This window comes from Acartia tonsa, chromosome 12 (genome assembly GCF_053477335.1).
Source record: "Acartia tonsa isolate MP-2025a chromosome 12, ASM5347733v1, whole genome shotgun sequence".
NCBI classification, from domain to species: domain Eukaryota; kingdom Metazoa; phylum Arthropoda; class Copepoda; order Calanoida; family Acartiidae; genus Acartia; species Acartia tonsa.
Window position 1 is genome coordinate 21,493,114 of NC_137271.1, and position 20,715 is coordinate 21,513,828.

The following is a 20,715-nucleotide window of genomic DNA, read 5'->3' on the forward strand; positions in this document are numbered from 1 at the left end:
GAAAATAGTTATTAACCTTCCCGGGACCTATCAGAAGCTACCCTCTAAAGGAGAGTCAGATCGGTTCAGCGGTTAGCGAGATCCTTCGGTACAAACAGACAAACACATCCTGTTACTTTAGTATAAGGATTTTCAGTTTAAGATTCTCCTGTCAGGGATAAGTTTCCTGATAATGCCTCATCTCACCAAACAGAGAAATAGTTTGACATCCTTTAATCTCTTGTAAGGTAGCTTCACTACATACTAACTCATTTTCTTCTTAAATTAGTAAGAGTTTTATCTGTGCTTTAAGAATTTGTCATTACTATTGTCTGAAAACATAAGGCTTTTAGAAATCCTAATTAAATCCCCAGCCCAGACAAATGGTTATGCATCTGGAATTTTTAAAGAAGATTTCCAGATCATAGGGTGATTTTGATTCTAACCTGCCATAATTTGTGTCCAATGCCATCCGTTAACCCTAAACGATCCGGTTTTTTTTTCTATCTCATTTTGTGTGTGTGAAAGATAGAGGACTATAACTAGAAGTGACTTTTTATATTAACCCTTACAGATCGGGGGGGGGGGGGGGGGGGGTCATATTGACCCCCCCCCTCTAGTTTTTTTAATGTCATTTTTTTTGTAGGTAAGATGGAGAGCTGTGACTTCATGACTTTTTAAGTTTAGTAATTATGCGTCGACAGGAGTTGATTTTATTAGGATATCTGGTCTGTGTCGGTCGTGGTGTCCGGTCAAAGTCGGTTGGGTAGCACCAAAATTTAAAAAAAATTCTAAATAAATCTTAATTTCTACATTATGACTTTTGTGTATAAGGTAGAAACCTAAAATTTTTTTGGTGAATACTGAGATATCAATGACCTTATGAGAAAAGTGGTGTTATGACCGTTTGACCACACCCTGACCGACTTTATGACCGATTTTTGTCTGGCTTTTACTACAGACATATATCATGAATATCGTGGCTTCTATTACAGCTTTCTATTAAATTTTTTGATGAATTCTTGAGCAACAATAAACAGATAAAAATATTAATTGGCGCCGCCAACCGCCGTTTTACCGCCGTAACCGCCGAAAATGGCGGTTTCCGTTATTTGCCGTTTTTCGGCGATGATCAGAAAAAGTAATTTTTTTGTTATGAAAAATAAAAGTTCGTCCTAAAATTTGATCATCCTAGCTGCAAAATTGGCTGCTCTACAGCTGTTTTATAATTTAGCGGCTGGCCGCTAAAAAGCGGCTAAGGAGCGGCCTGACTGCTATGACTAGAAAAAGTAATTTTCTCTAAAAATACACATGAACCACCAGAAAAAATTTTACGTCTTTATCTGTAACAGAAGCCAAGATAGAGGGGGGGGTCAATATGACCCCCCCCCCCCGATCTATTAAGGTGGGAATAGGGGCCCGATCTGTAAGGGTTAAGGATATGACACAAATGAAAGCTAAAGTTTTGTGAATATTTTACTTGAACTAAAGAGTTTCCAACGTCTTCTTGACATATTAAAATATCATGAAAATCCTCCGCCGACTGCGGCGGGAGGCAGCTGCTCCCGCCGAAATAAATATTTTGAGATTTTTAGAAGTGAGAGTTTTCTTTAAATATTGTTCTAGCTTCAAAATAAGATAATTAAAGCCGTTTAAGATTTTTAGGTAAAACAGGACTTAAAAACAAAGTTTGTTAAATGAAAGGGTAAAGGAAGTCAAAGAGTTAAGGACGGAGTAATGGACAGATAGAAATTATACATATAGTAAAGCGTCGCCTATGAAAATTGGATCAATTGCCAATGTAATGAGTAGTATGTCAAAATTAGATTGATCTGATTCTTACATTATAATATTACTAGCGGTTTCGCCTCTAGGGGCTTTGACCCAAGAGGTGATCAAAAAAAATTTTTGGCGAAATTCGTAAAAGGACCAAGGAAATCTTCAGCAAAAAAATATGGGGGGGGGGATTTTTTTGTTTTTGGGGGTGTCCTACCCCCCAAGAAAATAGCCTAAAACCACCACAGGACCAGTAGGTATATTCCTTGAAGAGTAGAATCCAATCGGTTCAATGGTTACCGAGATCTTAAGGGACGGACGGACAGACATCATTCTACTTTGTATTATAGATCAATACAAACAAATTCTTGAGATATTAAAAGATTAAAGACTTACTAGAGCAATGGATTCATTATTACTTGGATTATACACCAGTTTATCATGTACTCTAATAAAGTGAAACTTCTGGTTGGCTTTACCCCCATTTCTCCCTCCCATCCACTGGATGAACGAACTGACCAATAAATGACAGTTGAAATATCAACCTAAATTGACAATTTTTCCTCTGTCAATAATATTCACTTATATTTGTCAACCATAACTAGAACTATTAAAAAGTAAAGACAAGTATATTTTTAAAAAGCGGAGCTTTTCTATAATTAGGGTCGGTCCGGCTGTACGTCTGTAACGGATAGCTTTTTCCCGTTAATTTAGGCATGTTAGAACTGTCATATCGATTTCAAACTTTGCATGGTGATTTCTGTAGTATTAGGTACGATTTAGAAAGCGTGGCAACTCTATAATCGTTACTAGAATGTCAATACGTCCTTTTTAAACATGTTGATTTTCAACTTTTTTAACAACAAAATTTGTATCAGATAAAATTATCCGATTGATCTGATTTTTTTAATACTGATTCCTAGGACAACAAAGTACAATATTATAAGCGAAGCATCTCTATAACCAAGTCCTAAAAATGTAAGTATGTCCATAAACATAATCCTGTATCTAGCAGTTTTTCAACAAATTTATTCATTTCTGACACTATACAAGTGTAAATGTCCGTTTGTCCTACCGTTTCAGTGTTTCGCTTTTATGGATGTTGTCATCCTTGTTTTATTATTGTTTTTTTTCTTCGTCTTGACCAAAACTTCGGGATAAAGGAAAATAATGACTCAATGAGAGAGAAAAATAAGCTGCACAAATATCTTTCACCTAATAATAACAATGCAGCTACGACTGATAATGATTAATTCATTTTTAAATGTCCTATCTCTGTATGTCCCTGTCAAAAGAAGATTTTATTTGTGCGTATTCATGCCTACCCCACGCCCCATTTTTACACAACACTCAACCCCCCCCCCCCACCTTCTCTCTCTTTTCACTTTCATTGTATAGAAATACGCAAGGGTGCAGATAGCCTGATATCTAGTTGCCGAATGTGTACGCAGTTTCCTGGGTGTTTCCTCATCCTCGCTCAATATTTACTACTAGCTACAAATCTTCAAACTTCCCTTAAAAAAATCAAAATTTGAATGTGTAAACGATTTATACAATATACATTATAAATTTGAATTTTTTAAATTTTGATTTTTTTTTTTTGAAGTTTGAAGCTTTTTTAGCTAGTAGTAAATATTGAGCTAGGATGAGGAAACACCCAGGAAACTGCGTACACATTCGGCAACTAGATATCAGGCTATCAGGGTGCATATAAAAATGTTTATAAAATGTAACAAAAAAAATTAGTTTGTAAATAGCAATACTGTCAATGTATAAGTCTACATGAAGCAATTCTTTTATTTGTACTGTGAAGGGTTCATCCGACCACATAATTGGTTAAAATTGGTATTTTTTTTTTATCTTTATTATAAGCCGGCTATAAAAAGTTTTATTTCTCAGGATAAAGCTATGTTCATTTTATAAAGTGGCTGCGCTAATCAAAAATATTTTCAAACATATAACATACAAATGGCTAGGCCCTAGCATCTAGGGGCTCTGTACTCAAAATGAGAGCCGAGGGCCTATACAAATAGCTTAAAACCTTTTCAAGAATCACCAAAAAAATAGCTTAAATGTTAAGCCTAACTAAAATGAATAACCTAATCTGTTTAGTAGTTATTGAGATTTTAAGCTTCCGACTAAAAATCGTACTACTTTATATGAAAGTATAAACATTGTGCATTTATGTCTAGCTAAATAACAGTAAACAGTAATACAGAAACACCGTGCAAACGATATAGGGAATAAATGGGCCTACTCAATGTGTGTGAGAGCGTTTGTGTTGCGTTCAAATCTTCAGTTCTTAGTTATCCTTCTTCACATAGGGATGCGTAAATTTGAATTTTAAGTTTGTAATGTGATTTTTTAGTGATTAAATGGTGATTTCTTTGTTGATTTGATATAGAAATACTTTCCTTTGTATGTTAAATATAGTTATATGTTTTAGTGAGCTTATTTTAAAGTGAATTTTATGATTTTTGTTGTAAAAAGGTAAGATTAATTTTTTTATCTTTTTCTTATTAAAAATGCCAATTTTTACTTCATTAAGCCTTTTTTTAGTTATGGTCGGTCCGTCCGTTCGTAACGGTTAGTTCTTTTCGATAATTTAGACATGTTAAAATTGTCCTATCAATTTGTCCTTAAAACAGTATCATGTATTTAATAGTTTTGCAACAAATTTACGTACAATTTTACTTATACATTTTTGCTTATTCAGTTCTGACACTCTAATGTTAGTTTTATATGCCGTTTCAGAGCTTTGCTTTTATGGATGTTGTCATCCTTGTTTTAAAACATCATTTTCGTTAAACATAATGTATGATGGACACTTCATTAGGAAAAGCTCCGATTTTGAAAGCTTTTTATTTCATTAAACTTATCCCAGAATATGATTACAATAAAATGAAACGAAAGATTTATTCTTTTTTTTTTGCACATTTGGTATTGTGATTGTTTTTAACACCTTATACACAGTGGGATAAAATGTTTTTAAATTGGAAATTCTAAATAACATCAAATCATAATTGAAAGAGACTATTATAGAAAAACTATTTGGCCAATAATTATTTTAAAAACAAGGATGACAACATCCATAAAAGCGAAGCACTGAAACGGTAGGACAAACGGACATTAACACTTGTATAGTATCTGAACTGAAAAATCGGAACATAAATGTATAAATGTCGAATCAAAATTATAGGTAAATTTGTCGAAAAACTGCTTAAAAACAGGATAATGTTTATGGACATACTTACATTTTTGGACTTGATTATAGAGTTGATTCGCTTATAATATTGTTCTTTGTTGTCCCAGGAATCAATATACCAAAAATCAGATCAAACGGATAATTAAAACACTTGAAAATTTGTTGTTAAAAAAGGAGAAAAATCAACATGTTTAAAATGGACGTACGGACATTCTGGTAATGATTATAGAGTTGCTACGCTTTCTAAATCGTACCCAACTACTACAGGAATCATCATGCAAAGTTTGAAATCGATAGGACAATTCTAACATGCCTAAATTAAGGAATAAAAGCTATCTATCTCGGACGGACGGACGGACGTACGGACGGACGGACCGACCCTAATTATAGAAAAGCTTCGCTTTTAAAAACATATTATACATTTATATTTTGATTATTCAGTTCTGACACTCTAAAATCACACTTTTATGGACTAGACGTAACCAGCATAAAGCTACTAGTCACAAATAGGTTGATACTTATATGCAAAAAGTTTAATTTCCAGAATCAGTCGGAGGGTGGGGTAATATGAACGCTCCCTCTATTTTCTCAGCTTTTATTAGAGCTAGAGGGCTAAAATAATTGCATGTCCCCTGTTTCATAAAGAATTTCCAACTATAAATGAGTTAGTCAAAGTCATATTCTGCTTCCTTCACACTTTAATAAACCACCTTTGTTTTTAGGTCCTATTTTACTTAATTTGCAAATTACATTTTATATACAATAGTGATTTTAGCACACAAACTACTGTTGCGAATTTGATAAATAGAATTTGGCGAGCGGGGGGTTTTACCTTATCTGTAAATAACCAGGGAGGGACAGGACAATGAAGATTGAATTAATCTAATCACTTTGCTTTCTCCCAATATGTTAAAGCTAATAAAGATGATAATGAAAATTATGAAGAAAAAAAACAATACCTTAAAGCTTTGACAATTCTACATATGTGAAGTTTTTGTTTTGTTTTATTTTGCAACCCCTGTATCCCTGTCTGAAATCACCAGGGAGGGAGGGGACATTGGACTGTAAATTATACTAGTCCCTAAAGTAATAAGGCTAGGAACTTTAAAAAATCTTGATTGTGTTTTACAAATTAACATTGTTCAAATTTGTAAACCTATAATTTTAATCTATAAAATATGTAATTTTATTTATTGTAATTTGAGGTCCACCTCAATTTATTTTATTGTCTTATCCCTTTAAATCCCTATTCTGAAAACACAAATCAATATGGGGGAAGGGGGGAACAATGCATCCCTTTTCTTTTTTTATTAAAGGTGGGGAGGGGGGTAAGGCTTATAATTTACTTTTGGAGGAAAGGGTACCCTCAATAATCAACAGCTAACAATAAAGTGAAGTTTTGAAACCCGCTAAATAATGCTACTTTAGAATAGTTATTTATTGCATCGTATTTAGACAGCTTTCCGCAGATGTTAAAACGAAAGACTTTAAGATTAAAACCAGTTTTGTTATCCCCGAGGGGTAAAGGCCCGGGCTAGCTTTTGAATGACCTCGTATTTTTAGACTAAAGATGGTAGACGCCCAAGAAATATTTGGATTTCTTTAAAAAACGTACCTCTATAAAGCTCAAAATTCCTTTTTTGGTAATTATAAATCTGCTTGATTTTAAGTAAGAAATAGAATTATGAGACCTTTATTAGTACCTTTATTAAGTAAGATTGCAAAAACTCTTATTAATTTGATAGCCCTTTCATTTATTTTTGGCTGTTGCCTTATTGCCATTGTCATTACTTTAGGGTTTTAAATGTTATCACATCAGTTTTAATTTCTATTATGTTTCATGTTTTACGAAGCTCAAAAAATCGAACTGCCTGACAAACAAACATTAGAATTTAAATCGTCATTGAAATCAATACTCCTAAAAATTCTAGAAACATGATAATTATATCATTAAAAAGTTTAAAACTTCAGATTAAAATAGACATACATACTTTCGAGTAGTAATTTGAGTTGCCACTCTTTCTGTACCTAACTAAGTTGTGCCTAATTGTAACATTAACCCCCATACAAATCAATATGACAGTTCTAACATGCCTAAATTAATGATAATTGATAATAGTTATCCTAGACAATAATGTAAAAATGATTCAAATTCAAGCTTAAGTAAGCATTTAAAGTAAGTTATATAGCAACTGAGGAGCCAATAAGTTGTAAGAGCATATAGACATGAACAAAATATTATTGGCGGTGTATAAATAGCACATGACTTTCGGTTTAAGCATTCTTTTGAGGATCTGACAGCCGCTATTTTTAGGTTAGCCACAGGTGGCTACGGATTTTGCTGCAGCCTTTCGCTAAGGCTGCCTGTTTTTATAAGCGAAGCTTTTTTATAATTAGATGTACATTCGTCCTTACCTTCGTCTTTTTAGTAATTTGGGCATGTTAGAACTGCCCTATCGATTTTAAAGGTTGGATGATTCCTGTAAAAGTTAGATACAGTTTAGAAAGCTTAGCAGCTCTATAATTGTTTCCAGAAAACTCGTCCATTTAAATTATGCTGATGTTGTCTTCCTTGTATCCTTATACTAAAGTAACAGGATGTATGTGTGTTTGTGTGTCTGTTTGTTTGTAGCGAAGGATCTCGCTAACCGCTAAACCGATCGGGTTCTCCTCTACAGGGTAGCTTCTCATAGGTCCCGGGAAGGTTTATAAATATTTTCTTGGGGTGTGGGACACCCCCACTCCCCCCCCAAAAAAATAGAAAATATCCACCCCCCGAAAAATTTTTTTAACTAAAGTTAAAATAGTGGGGTCGACTATCCCCCCCCCACAAATAAAAAAATCCCCCCCCAAAGAATTTTTTTTCCATTTTTCTTTTAAATCTAAAATACGAAAAATTGGTTTGATCAACCCTCTTGGGGCAAAGCCCCTAAAGGCTAGGGGCGATGCCGCTAGTTTAGGATAAAATGTTACATTTTTTGAACCGCCATTTTGCTGTTGCGTATTGTCCCATGTTATGGCAGTTTTCAGATTCTATGCATTAGAAGTCGATAGGCCAAATACTCTCTGCGGCTGCCGATCTTAATCCTTGCTTTGCTTAATCTTTTTCTACTGCTGTCAATTCTTAAAGGATTTATTTCATATGCCGGTTTTTAAACACTTATATTATTGTCAGCTGGAAGTTCTCTTTGGTGTAATAGAAAATTAGGGTCGGTCCGTACGTCCGTCTGAGATAGATAGCTTTTATTCGTTAATTTATGCATGTTAGAATTGTCCTATCGATTTCAAACTTTGCATGGTTATTCCTGTAGTAGTTAGGTACGATTTAGAAAGCGTAGCAACTCTATATTCATTACCAGAATGTCCGTACGTTACGTCCATTTTAAATATGTTAATTTTTCTACTTTTTTAACAACAAATTTTTATGTGATCTAATTATCCGTTTGATCTGATTTTTTGTATATTAATTCCTAAAACAACAAAGAACAATTTTATGAGCGAAGCAACTCTATAATCAAGTCCTAAAAATGTAAGTATGTCCATAAACATTATCCTGTTTTAAAACAAATTTACTTACAATTTTGCTTCGACTCTTATACTTTTTATATTCTGATTATTCAGTTCAGACACTATACAAGTGTTAATGTCCGTTTGTCCTACCGTTTCAGTGCTTCGCTTTTATGGATGTTGTCATCCTTGTTTTACTAACTATTATATAAAATAGTAAGAGTTTTTTTTTGTCTGAAGCTTAAGGTTTTAATAACTAATAAATTAATAAATGTCTCTACTTTAAGTACGATTCACATCAGATTTATTATCAGATTTATAACTTATTATGGCTTTAAGGAATCTTTAAAGACCCTCTGCCCTTAAAAATTATATTTAAAACCAAATTTAAAGTTGTTGAACATTTTTTAGTAAAAAAATGTAACATTAAGACTGACCTTTATAAAACAAGGATGACAACATCCATAAAAGCGAAGCACTGACATGAAACAGTAGGACAAACGGATATTAACTCTTGTATAGTGTCAGAACTGAATAATCAGAATATAAATGTGTAAGAGTCAAAGCAAAATTGTAAGTAAATTTGTTGAAAAACTGCTTGATACAGGATAATGTTTATGGACATACTTACATTTTAAGGACTTATTTATAGAGTTGCTTCGCTTATTACATTATACTTTGTTGTCCCAGGAATCAATATACCAAAAATCAGATCAATCGGATGATCAGATCACATAAAAATTTGTTGTTGAAAAAGTAAAAAAATCAACATGTTTAAAATGGACGTACGGACATTTTGGTAATGATTAAAGAGTTGCTACGCTTTCTAAATCGTACCTAACTACTAAAGGAATCACCATGCAAAATTTGAAATCGATAGGACAATTCTAACATGCCTAAATTAACGAAAAAAGCTATCCGTTACTGACGGACGTACGGACGGACCGACCCTAATTATAGAAAAGCTTCGCTTTTAAAAATAACAGGGAGGGAAACGACAATGTTTAAGAAATTAATCTACATACCTTTCTTTCATCTAACAGACACTAAATGTAAAATAAAACATATTGAATTTAGGAGAAGATTTATTTAACATTCATTGTACTATCCCTGTATTATTAAAATTTGGAATTAGAATGGGAAGGGTGGGGGGGGGGGCTAAATAATCCCATTGAAAACAAGTCGTGTTTGCATTTTGATTAAGATTCCCACCCCATCAAACCCCTATTTTCAAAAGCAAAGCTACTCTATAGTTTATTTTCATTTATTTTTGTTGTTTCGTCGATTTACAAGCAAATGCGATTATTTACAAAACAAGAACCAAAAAATTTGAAAATGTGGGTGAGTTGGGCTCCCCCGTCTCAAATGCCCTAAACATAGACGTCCAAGAGGGGGGGGGGTAAAGTGGTGATTACCCCCCCCCTCCAAACGATTTTTTTTCATTTTACCCCCCCCCCCCTTCAAAATTTACCCCTATAATAATATAATAGAATTTAAATTACCAACCCCCCCCCCACCAAAAAAAAAGCTTGAAGGCCCCTGGCCCTAATGGCCTCTATTGGCGTAGCCGCTATTATATAAGAAAGAAAAATATATCATACAGTAGTTCAATTTTACAAGGGTTAGCAGAAAAATGGCCTTTAACCATCATACGATTCTAGACTTTTCTCTTAAAACTGTCGTTAGTTTATTATTGTTGAGCTACATATGTTTATGATTATTCTTGTTTAAGATATTTTTTTACTTGTATACTATACAATCGCATAGATACATGTGTACCTTTTGGAATCTATATATTGTTACTTGGATGTTGAACCAGACTTTTATGCACTCAGATAAATTGATGCTCGAAACTGACTGAAAAAAATGACTGAAATAACTACGGGATGAACGAACTGACCAAAAATTTAGGTCCAAGCAAAAATCCAAGGATGAGAGGGGAGGTGGGAAAGGAAACCCCTAAAAAAGAGATGGATTTTTGTTACGTCACAAAGATAAAAAGTTAATCTAGGAAATGTAAAGGATTGGACAATGGCATGCAAATAAATCCTCACCCCTTTCTTTCCCCAATAGCTTCCAAATGTGTAACTTTTAGGGAGAAAGGAAACAAAACACCTTTAACTAAAGTAAATATTTATTTCTTTCATCGTATTATAAACGGCTTTCCGCGGATATAGAATGTACAATTATAAGATTAAAACAAGTTTTTTAGCCCCGAGGTGCCGAAGGCACGGGCTTAAAAAAAAACTTGTTTTAATCTTATGATGATTGTACATTTTTATTTTCGTAGCAAGCTGGATATAATACGATGATAGACATAGTTTTTTCGTATAGATGAGAACCGGTTCCTATCCACCGGATTCGAATAAATACGAGAAAAGCACATTATCATATTCATGAAAACCAATATTTGTATTCTGAATCTTCATGCGAGATATTTTTGTTTACATCATTGGGGATAAATACAAATTTACCATCAAATGTCATACCCCTTAAGGTACCTGAGATGGATTCTTTAAAAAAAATTTCCCCACTAATCGCTTAGTGGGACAAAATTGTTTTCGTGAAAAATCCACCAAAATCACATTAAAAATCTACAAAAATGAAACAAAATCATAGAAGGGTTATGAACATAAGATTTTAATTTTTTTAAGAGTCCACCTCTGGTAAATTTCTGACATATTGGAAGGAAAATGATTTTTTGTTCCATTGTCCTATCGCTGTATCATTTTCTTTCCCTTTCATTGCATAGATTAAAATGTTGATATTATATGTAGGCCAAAATGGATGAGTGCATAGATGGATAGATAGATGGATTGATAGATAGATAGATGCATTGAATCTTGATAGTTATATAGTTGGATTGATAGATAGATAAATGGATAGATCAATAGATAGTAGATAGATAGATATATAGATTGATTGATAAAATATATCAATAGTTGAGATCTAACTAACCACAGAATCGAATTTGTTTTTCATTTTAAAGAAGCTTCCCATATCTATCAGAGTGATTTATGCTATTTATTTAAAATTTAAGAATTTTAATAGTTTTAGGATATTTTACTACCCCTGCAATGTTTTAGCGGGTTCGTCTAGAGTACTTTTCTAAATATTCTAGCCTAGAACCATCCCTAAGCACATAAAGATTCCCTATAATGGTCAGCTAAATCAGTTCAGCAGTTACCGAAATCTTAAGCTACAAACAAACAAAAATACTTTATGTAATAGAAGTGTGGTTTGATGCTTCTGAAGTTTCCTCACCCTGGTTAAAATGTATGTAAAATTAATGCAGAATTTTGAATAATATTGACACATCAATTTAAACATTTATATTGGACTTAAAGTTCACGCCTTCACAACAAGAACAACTGTATACCTAAGAAACATCTTTTGAAAATCTTTTTTATCTGTCAAAAAATAATGAAGATTAAATAGTAACATGAGGACGTATTCACCACCATTATAGAGTAGCTGCACTCCTAAAAATAATATAAACAAGTATAAAATGGATTTGTACAAACAGACGTACAGACAGCCATAACTTACACAAAAGCTTCGCTACAAATAATATGTAAAGGTTAGTTATCATCATAGCACGATCTATGGATGTGTTATTGTAAAGTTATCAGTTATAGAGGTTAAATACGTTGTACTTAGCGCTGCTACGTCAGATGTGTGACATTGACAGCATTAGTATAGGGGAATACCTTGGCCAAAAACAGGCGCAACTCAAAAACCATACACATTTAGGACTTCTCAAAAAAAGGTCGTACAATCAAAGGATTAGTTGTCTGTAATGAACAGGACGTTAATGTCTTGGGACCGTCAATTCATAGGTCTGGTCCTTCGTTGTTATCAACCGTATTTTGATTTTGAATTATCTTTGAATATTGCATTTGCTTTTTATCACATACTCACTAGGGGCACTCAGGAGAGGGGGGGGGGGGAGTAATATCTTATTATAGACATCCTGTTACTTTTATATAAGAATATTGACCATATTTACTTGTTTAAATACTAAACCTCTATATCTGATAGTTCTCTTATATTTGTTCAAGAAATGGTGTTTTCTAACCTATCTCTCTCAATTTTAATGTCAGATCTTTTTGGTTTAAATATGAAAAATAGGAAACATTCCTTGAACGGTAAGTGGACCCAAGACCTCTACCCTATCCTTAAGCTTTCATAGGCTTTCCGGGACATTAACTTGCATAAATTAATTATTAACACATAACAAAAGGCTCAAAGCATTAGAATTTTTCACTTTAAATGCATCTATTATTACTTGGATGTTGTATCAGATTGTCATGTTCTCTAATAGAGTGAAACTCGCAGTGGGCTAAAATTACAATACCCCCTTCAAACTTTTAAACCTTAAATCCCTTTAAAACACCTCATTTAACAAATTACCCCCTTATAACAAAGCTTGGACGTCTCTAAACTTTTTTAAAAAGTTTAAAATAACAAAAAGGGGATGGACTTGGTTAGGATTCTTTTACTTGCAATTTCAGAAAAATTGTATAACAAAATCTTTGACCTTACAAACAACAATGTAAAAGAAATTAGATCAAACAAAAATTTTGAAAAAGACACGGCTTTTTTAACATAGAAATGTAGCGCAGCAATATTAAGCTAACAATATTAAATATAGAAAAAAGAACTCTGTGATAGACAAAACTGCATATTCTGTGGTAAAAAATTGGTATTATCCTCTTAAAATTTTTTTTTTCAATTTTGAAAATTTGAGTAACAGCCCCCCCCTCCCCGACAACGAACAACTCTGGCCGCAGCGCTCGGCTCCTCTACTCAAATTTTAAAAATTGAAAAAAATTTCCTAAGAGGAAAATGCCAAAAAATTATTTGTTGACAAGTTTGGTATAAGTACTCTTGTTTTTTTCCCCCACCAATTAAGAGAAGGTGTTTATACAACTTTGGGTACTAGTATACTATCCAAAGTCCAATGGCCCTTCCCTCCTCGAGAATATTGTTTGGGCTCATAATTTTGTGTATGTTTATGTGTCAAAATTTTGTAACTCTCTTAATAAGCGAGCCAGGACGCGACCAGTTATAAAGTAGCTTCGCTACAAAAAAACCTGTGACTTATTAGGCTTAGAATAATAAATATGTTGTCCTTTTTTTTATACAATCTTAGCTTATGGCAAGGATACTTTCAAAGATCAAAGCTACTCTATAATTCACTTTCTCCGTTTGTCATTTTGTTATTCGTCCGTCTGTCCTTTCGACGAATAACTATTAACTTTAGTAGATTTCAATAAATTTTGTGCACATTTTCCTTACAAATAAGCTTATACTTATGATTATTGTCCATTTGTTTGTTTTTATGTGTTTTATTATTTTTATAAGATTAGTGTAAAACGTCAGGTTCAACAGACAAATAACTCTTTAATTTCATGAACTTTGATTGTAAGACCTACTTATTCATGGTAGTAAGTTGGGCTAGTTTTGGGCCAAAACATTTCCCCATACTCTAACTACTCCTCTCGTGCATCAAACAAGCTTAAGCAAGGAACATGTTATATCGTCTTTAGCTCTGACGCGGTTTTGAGCCAAGTATCGAACCCATCATCTCCCCGACGACGAGCGGAGGCGCTACGTGTTAAGTCGCAGTCCCGTATTTGATTGTCCTTGTTTATTTCCAAGCACAGCTACTGTATAATTATTGTCCTAGTGTCTAGACGTCTGTCCTAAAAATAGAATCGAGGCATACTTTTTGAATACAAGGAAATTGGATACAAGATTTACTAGTTTTATTTTTATTTTAATGATTTTGAAGTTCTTAAATGGTTTTTAGTTATTGTAAGAGGTTTAAATTATTTATTGTTTTTGAGTTTTAACAAATTTCTTTTTGTCCTCTAATCCGCCCTTTTTCTAGATTCGAGGCGGATACTCCAAAAATACATTTTCTGATTTTCTTCAGAATTTCTTTGATTTTTTTCCTTCCTTGTTATAAAGTAAAAAAGAAACAACAAAAAAATGTTGAAAAATATGTAAAAATCCATAATATAAAGTGCCCGATCAAATTTTATCCACAAAAAAGTTGAAATGAAACATGTATTAATTTTATTGAAATATAAGTATGGGGGAATAGGTTACATAAAGGATGATAACATCCATAAGCAGCGAAGCATATAAGCATTAAAATATATAAGCAGTGTTCTCTTTAGCAATGAGGACAGACAGACAAAGATGTTTAAAAGAATATGCTTAAAGGTTATAAGAATATTTACACCAAATTTTCAGAGAAAATTTGGTTTATTAACGTTTCAACCAATATTTGTAATTGTAAGGGGTAATTTTGTCATGGTCATTAGGCTTGAACATCAATTTCTTGCCCATTGTGTTATCCCTTTAGATCCCTATTTAAAATTTCAATATTTTTTATTTGATAAGATTTTTTATACCACCATACAACCGCGATTACTCCGATACTAAAATCTTCAACATTTCACCACAAATACCATCATTCTCTAATCATTGACTGCCCTGTGAAACTTGGAATGTTTGTATTAAACCCAGGATTTGATTTGGGTACAATATTATAGCTTCAGGAGATATATGGCTGAAGCTAGCTGTAACCACTATAGAATTTTAAAATAGATGTATTTTTATAGGGGAAAATTATTTCGTCAATGACAGTAATGTATATGACAGAAGTAGTAAGTTGTGTTATAGACAGCTTTCGGCGAATATCAAAATGGAAACTCATAAAATTATAACCTGCTGAAGGGGCCGAAGAATCTGGCTTACAAAAGTGGTATCAATTTTATGATTTTATTATTCGCGGGAAGTTGTTTACAATATGATACAATACATGATTATTCAGTATGGCTCGAGAACCAGCACTTATCCATCAAATATTAATCAGCTTAAAAGACATACTGGTATTGAGATTTAATACATTCTTTCTGTCAGAATTCATATATAAGAATATTGAATATGAATTAATGTTTATCTCAAATGATGACAAACAAAATCACCTTGTTTTTAGATTTAAATCATTGGCTTTTTAAAACTAAGCAATTAGAATTAAATAAAAGTATCCCAAGTTTTAAAGCCAACTAATGCGAGAACGTGTGCCATTATAATGCAAACAAACATCCCTGTAATAAGCATTGAATAAGCTGATGCCGGGACAATAAAGCTAAGTGCACCACTTTATATACAAAACAATACTCTATTTAAAACCCCCTTATCTGTAATTCTTGCATGACATGAGGCTTGAAAAAAATTATTCAATAATCTTATTTAAACCAAGCTCCTCTACAAATCATTGTACTTGTAATAAGTACAGCTACTCAAAATCTAGGGTATGGTATGTCTTTGGTAAAGAAGGTGTATCAACTATTTTTTTTATAGCTAGCCGGTTCTTTTAGTAAGTAGTAGATGTAAAATTTTTCATAGAATTCAGATATGCAATCGGTTTTTTTGTAGACCTCTTATTTTTTAAGTAATTTAAGTTTAAAAAAAAAAAAATTAAGTCGATTTTAAGGTACTAAAATGCAACAAAAAAAAGAAAGAAAATGGTCATTATGAACAAAAATAGTAAGATCTTTAATTTGACACCTTACTTTTTCAATTCTGTCAGGTAATTATTGAAAAAATCGATTTTTTTAAACCCACGAGAATAAAAACTTTGAACTTAATTTTATTATTTCACAAATAAAAAAATATGGGTTCATATATACCATTAGAATCAGAAAAATATTACGAATCCATTGTAAGCAAAATTGAAAAAAAAAGTTTACAATATAGTATATAAACTACAATAAAAGGAATTATATGAAAATATCATATTATGTTGTACAGGCAACGTCTTAATTCTTCAATTGAGTATAAAAATGGGAAGGGGGTAAAGAGGGGGTAAAAAAGGGAAGACAATAGTGTTGTCTGAACAAAAAAAATAATTGGCCATTTCTGTAATTTTTTAATTTTTTAATTTTTTTCAATTTTGCTTACAATGGATTCGTAATATTTTTCTGATTCTAATGGTATATATGAACCCATGTTTTTTATGTCTGTTTGAGAAAATATTTAGGTCTAAAGTTTTTATTATACCGAGGTTAAAAAAATAGATTTTTTCAATAATTACTCAACAGAATTTTAAAAGTAAGGTGTCAAATTAAAGATCTTACTATTTTTGTTCTTACTGACCATTTTCTTCTTTTATTTTGTTGCGTTTTAGTACCTTAAAACCGACTTAATTATTTTTTTTAAAAACTTAAATTACTTAAAAAATAAGAGGTCTACAAAAAAACCGATTGCATATTTGAATTCTATGAAAAATTTTACATCTACTACTTACTAAAAGAACCGGCTAGCTATAAAAAAAAAAGTTGATACAACTTCTTTTGGGGGTTTTCCCCTTTAATTGTTGCCTATCCCATTGTTTCCGAACACAATCCAGTTCCTAATATAATCTAAAACTAACTCCTTTTAAACTAAAAAAATCCTGAAAACTACCCAACCCCCTTTTCAGAAAAAAATAATCAATCAAAATAAGGTTTAGGGGTTTGTGCCCAACTGGGCACTTTGGGGGAAAGTACCTAAATTCCTTGTTTATACTTAGAGTAAAACATGAATATCACAATTATTAGTTATCTGATCATTTGCTTTTTTCTTGACTAATATTACTTTATATTACTTTATCACATTTTACTGTTCATATTAATTTGATAAAAGTTGTTGCTATGCTATATGTGCACATTTTCATTCTTTGTTTATTTTTCTCTCACTTTTTTATGTATGAAACGGTGGTTTGAAACGTGTTGTATGGATTAGGAATATTAAAACCTCATAAAAATAAATTTTTATATCAAACAAAATGTAGTTTTTGAGATAAATCGAGAATTCTAATAAGTACTTGCCAGCTGCTTTCGCAGCCGCCATACAAATGCAGCTGCTATAATTAGTCCCCAGCGATTTTAATACAGACTGACAGAAATCTATATTTGTGATATAACAAGGATGACAACATCCATAAATATCAAAGCCCAAGTTAAACGGACAAACTCAGCTATAAATGTAAAAATCTTTTGTATCCTGACTGCCAAACCGATGGATTAAGCAACTTGCATACTGGATACTTTTTGGAACAGAGTCCGATCACATAAAAAAAATCGCCCACCATCTTAAGCAGCAGCCGAGAAATCATTTTTTTCCCATAGCAACGGACTGAAAAACTGACAGACGGACGGACAAAGTGAGTTATAGAGTAGCTTCTCTATTAAAAAATAGAAAAGACATCTAGTTAACAAGAAGTAGTAAAATTTGATTGTTATAGCTCTTACCTTTTACAGACTATATAAATAGATGTAGAATATACGTGGATATTATGACAGGACAATAATTGTCGTCAATTTATGTTGCTTTATCCCTTGTCATTTATTATTCAGTTTGTTTATCCAGTAGGAGGGGGAGGGGATTGGACAAAGTGAGAGATAGGAGAGATCGTAATTTTAGCCCACTACAGGTTTTACCTTATTAGAGAACATAAAAATCTGGTGTAAGATTCAAGTAATAATAAATTCATTTCTCGTATTCATTCGAATCCGGTGGATAGGAACCGGTTCTCATCCATACGAAAAAACTATGTCTAGCATCGTATTATATCCAGCTATCTACGAATATAGAAATGTACAATCATGAGATTAAAACCAGTTTTTTAGCCGGTGCCTTCGGCACCTCGGGGCTAAAAAACTTGTTTTAATCTCATAATTGTACTTTCTATATCCGCGGAAAGCCGTTTATAATACGATGTAAGAAATAACTATTCTCGTATTCATTCGAATCCGGTGGATAGGAACCGGTTCTTATCCATACGAAAAAACTATGTCTAGCATCGTATTTTATCCAGCTTTCTACGAATATAAAAATGTACAATCATAAGATTAAATCCAGTTTTTTTAGCCGGTGCCTTCGGAACCCCGGGGCTAAAAAAACTGGTTTTAATATCATAATTGTACATTCTATATCCGCGGAAAGCAGTCTATAATACGATGAAAGAAATAACTATTCTAAATGACAACATAGTTACCTGTCTATAAATGGATGGATAAATAAAAACATTTTATTTTGATAGATAAATAGATTAATGGATAGATAGTTCGATTAATTGAAGCATAGATACATTAATGCTTCATAAGTAGAAGATAGTTAGACTGATACATTCTTTTACAAAACAAGGATGACAACATCCATAAAAGCAAAGCACTGAAACGGTAGGACAAACGGACATTAACACTTGTATAGTGTCAGAACTGAATAATCAGAATATAAATGTATAAGAGTCAAAGCAAAATTGTAAGTGAATTTGTTGAAATACTGCTTGATTCAGGATAATGTTTATGGACATTTCTACATTTTTAGGATTTGATTATAGAGTTGCTTCGCTTATTTCATTATACTTTGTTTTCCCAGGAATCAATATACCAAAAATCAGATCAATCGGATGATTAAATCACATAAAAATTTGTTGTTAAAAAAGTAAAAAATCAACATGTTTAAAATGGACTTACGGACATTTTGGTGATGGTTGTAGAGTTGCTATGCTTTCTAAATCCTACCTAACTACTAAAGGAATCACCATGCAAAATTTTAAATCGATAGGACAATTTTAACATGCCTAAATTAACGAAAAAAGCTATCCGTTACGAACGGCCGGACGGACCGACCCTAATTATAGAAAAGCTTCGCTTTTGAAAAAGGGATGGTCGTCTGAATATATGTCTGTTTCAACTAATAGATTCTGATAATCACTGGACCGATATGGCTTTTATTTACAGTTAGACTGCTTATTGATGAAGGGAAGGTCTACTTTTAGGGGAGAGTAAATAGCCCCTCGAAACAAATTGACTTCCTTTTAACACTTTGGATTTTAAGACACATAGTAAAAAAGACATTCATGCATATATACATAACAACTTTTATTTAATCACCGCCCCCCCCCCCCCCCCCCTCTTACTAGATAAATAATATGAAAGATGCAACATATAAATTAATGTAAAATAAATTGTTGTCTGATAATCCTATTATTTAAAGTAATAAGGTTTTTTTTTGTCTGTATAGATCTCGCTAACCGCTGAACTGATATGGTTCTCCTTTACAATGTAGCTTCTCATAGGTCTTTGGAAGGTTTATACCTATTTCGGGGATTTGTGCCACCACCCTCCAAAGAGAAATCGCCCCTAGAAAAAAAGTACCCCACAAAATGTTTTTGTCAAAAATTTATTTTAAAACTAAAATTTAAAAATGGGGGGGGGGGTTGGGGTGGTCGAATTCAATTTCCCATTTCCTGAAGTGCCCTTAGAAGCCTCTAGGGGCATAGCCGATGGTACATAATATTTCGCTACTTATGGAAATAATTGTCCTGATTACTGGTAGCTATTAAAATTTTAACAAGGTATAAAAAGTGCACTAAATAAATTTTACAGCATAATTTTACTGTTCTCAATCTTCCCATAAAAATGCGGGTGTTTCTTTATAACTGTCAATAAAAGAACAGAAAGGGGTAGTTTCACGAAATGCATTTGAGAAACCCCCCTTTAGTATCTATAACTCATAAATTTTAGTAGCTATGATTCTTTCTAAAAATGTATACGTATAGATGTATAATCTAGTAAACTACCTGACCTTTTTCGTCTGCTTGCAAATTGCTCTCTGCGACTTGGCTGTGTTTATATTTCCGACAATATTGGCTTTTATTCAAAGACCGAACTTAAAGTAGACACTCTTCGCCGCGTGGGGAAAACTACATATAGATAGTGTCCCCTCTATTATTTTTAATCTCTCTAACAAGGAAGTTTCCTTCCGACGTTCCTTAGAGTAAATAGTAAGTCATAAGTAACACTTATAAAATAATGACCAATAAATTATGTGCAACCACCCAATCATGATCCACAAAATTACCTATTCTGCAAATTACAATTAGAGGTTGACTTGTTTGGACACTCAAATTTTAAAATGTTCCTAAGTATGTTAAAAGAACAAGATAAACTAGTATTGAACCTAGTAAAAGTGGCTGACTCAGATTATGACGTCAAAATAAAATTAACCAATGAGAGGCCCCTATAAATTTTACCATTGGTAAATTACAGTGTATACTGGCCTCTCATTGGTTAATTTTTTTCTGGCGTCATAATCTGAGTCAGCCACTTTTACTAGGTTCCTAGTATTTCAAAATATATAGACTTACAATTTCAAATACGTATACTAAAGAAACAGGATGT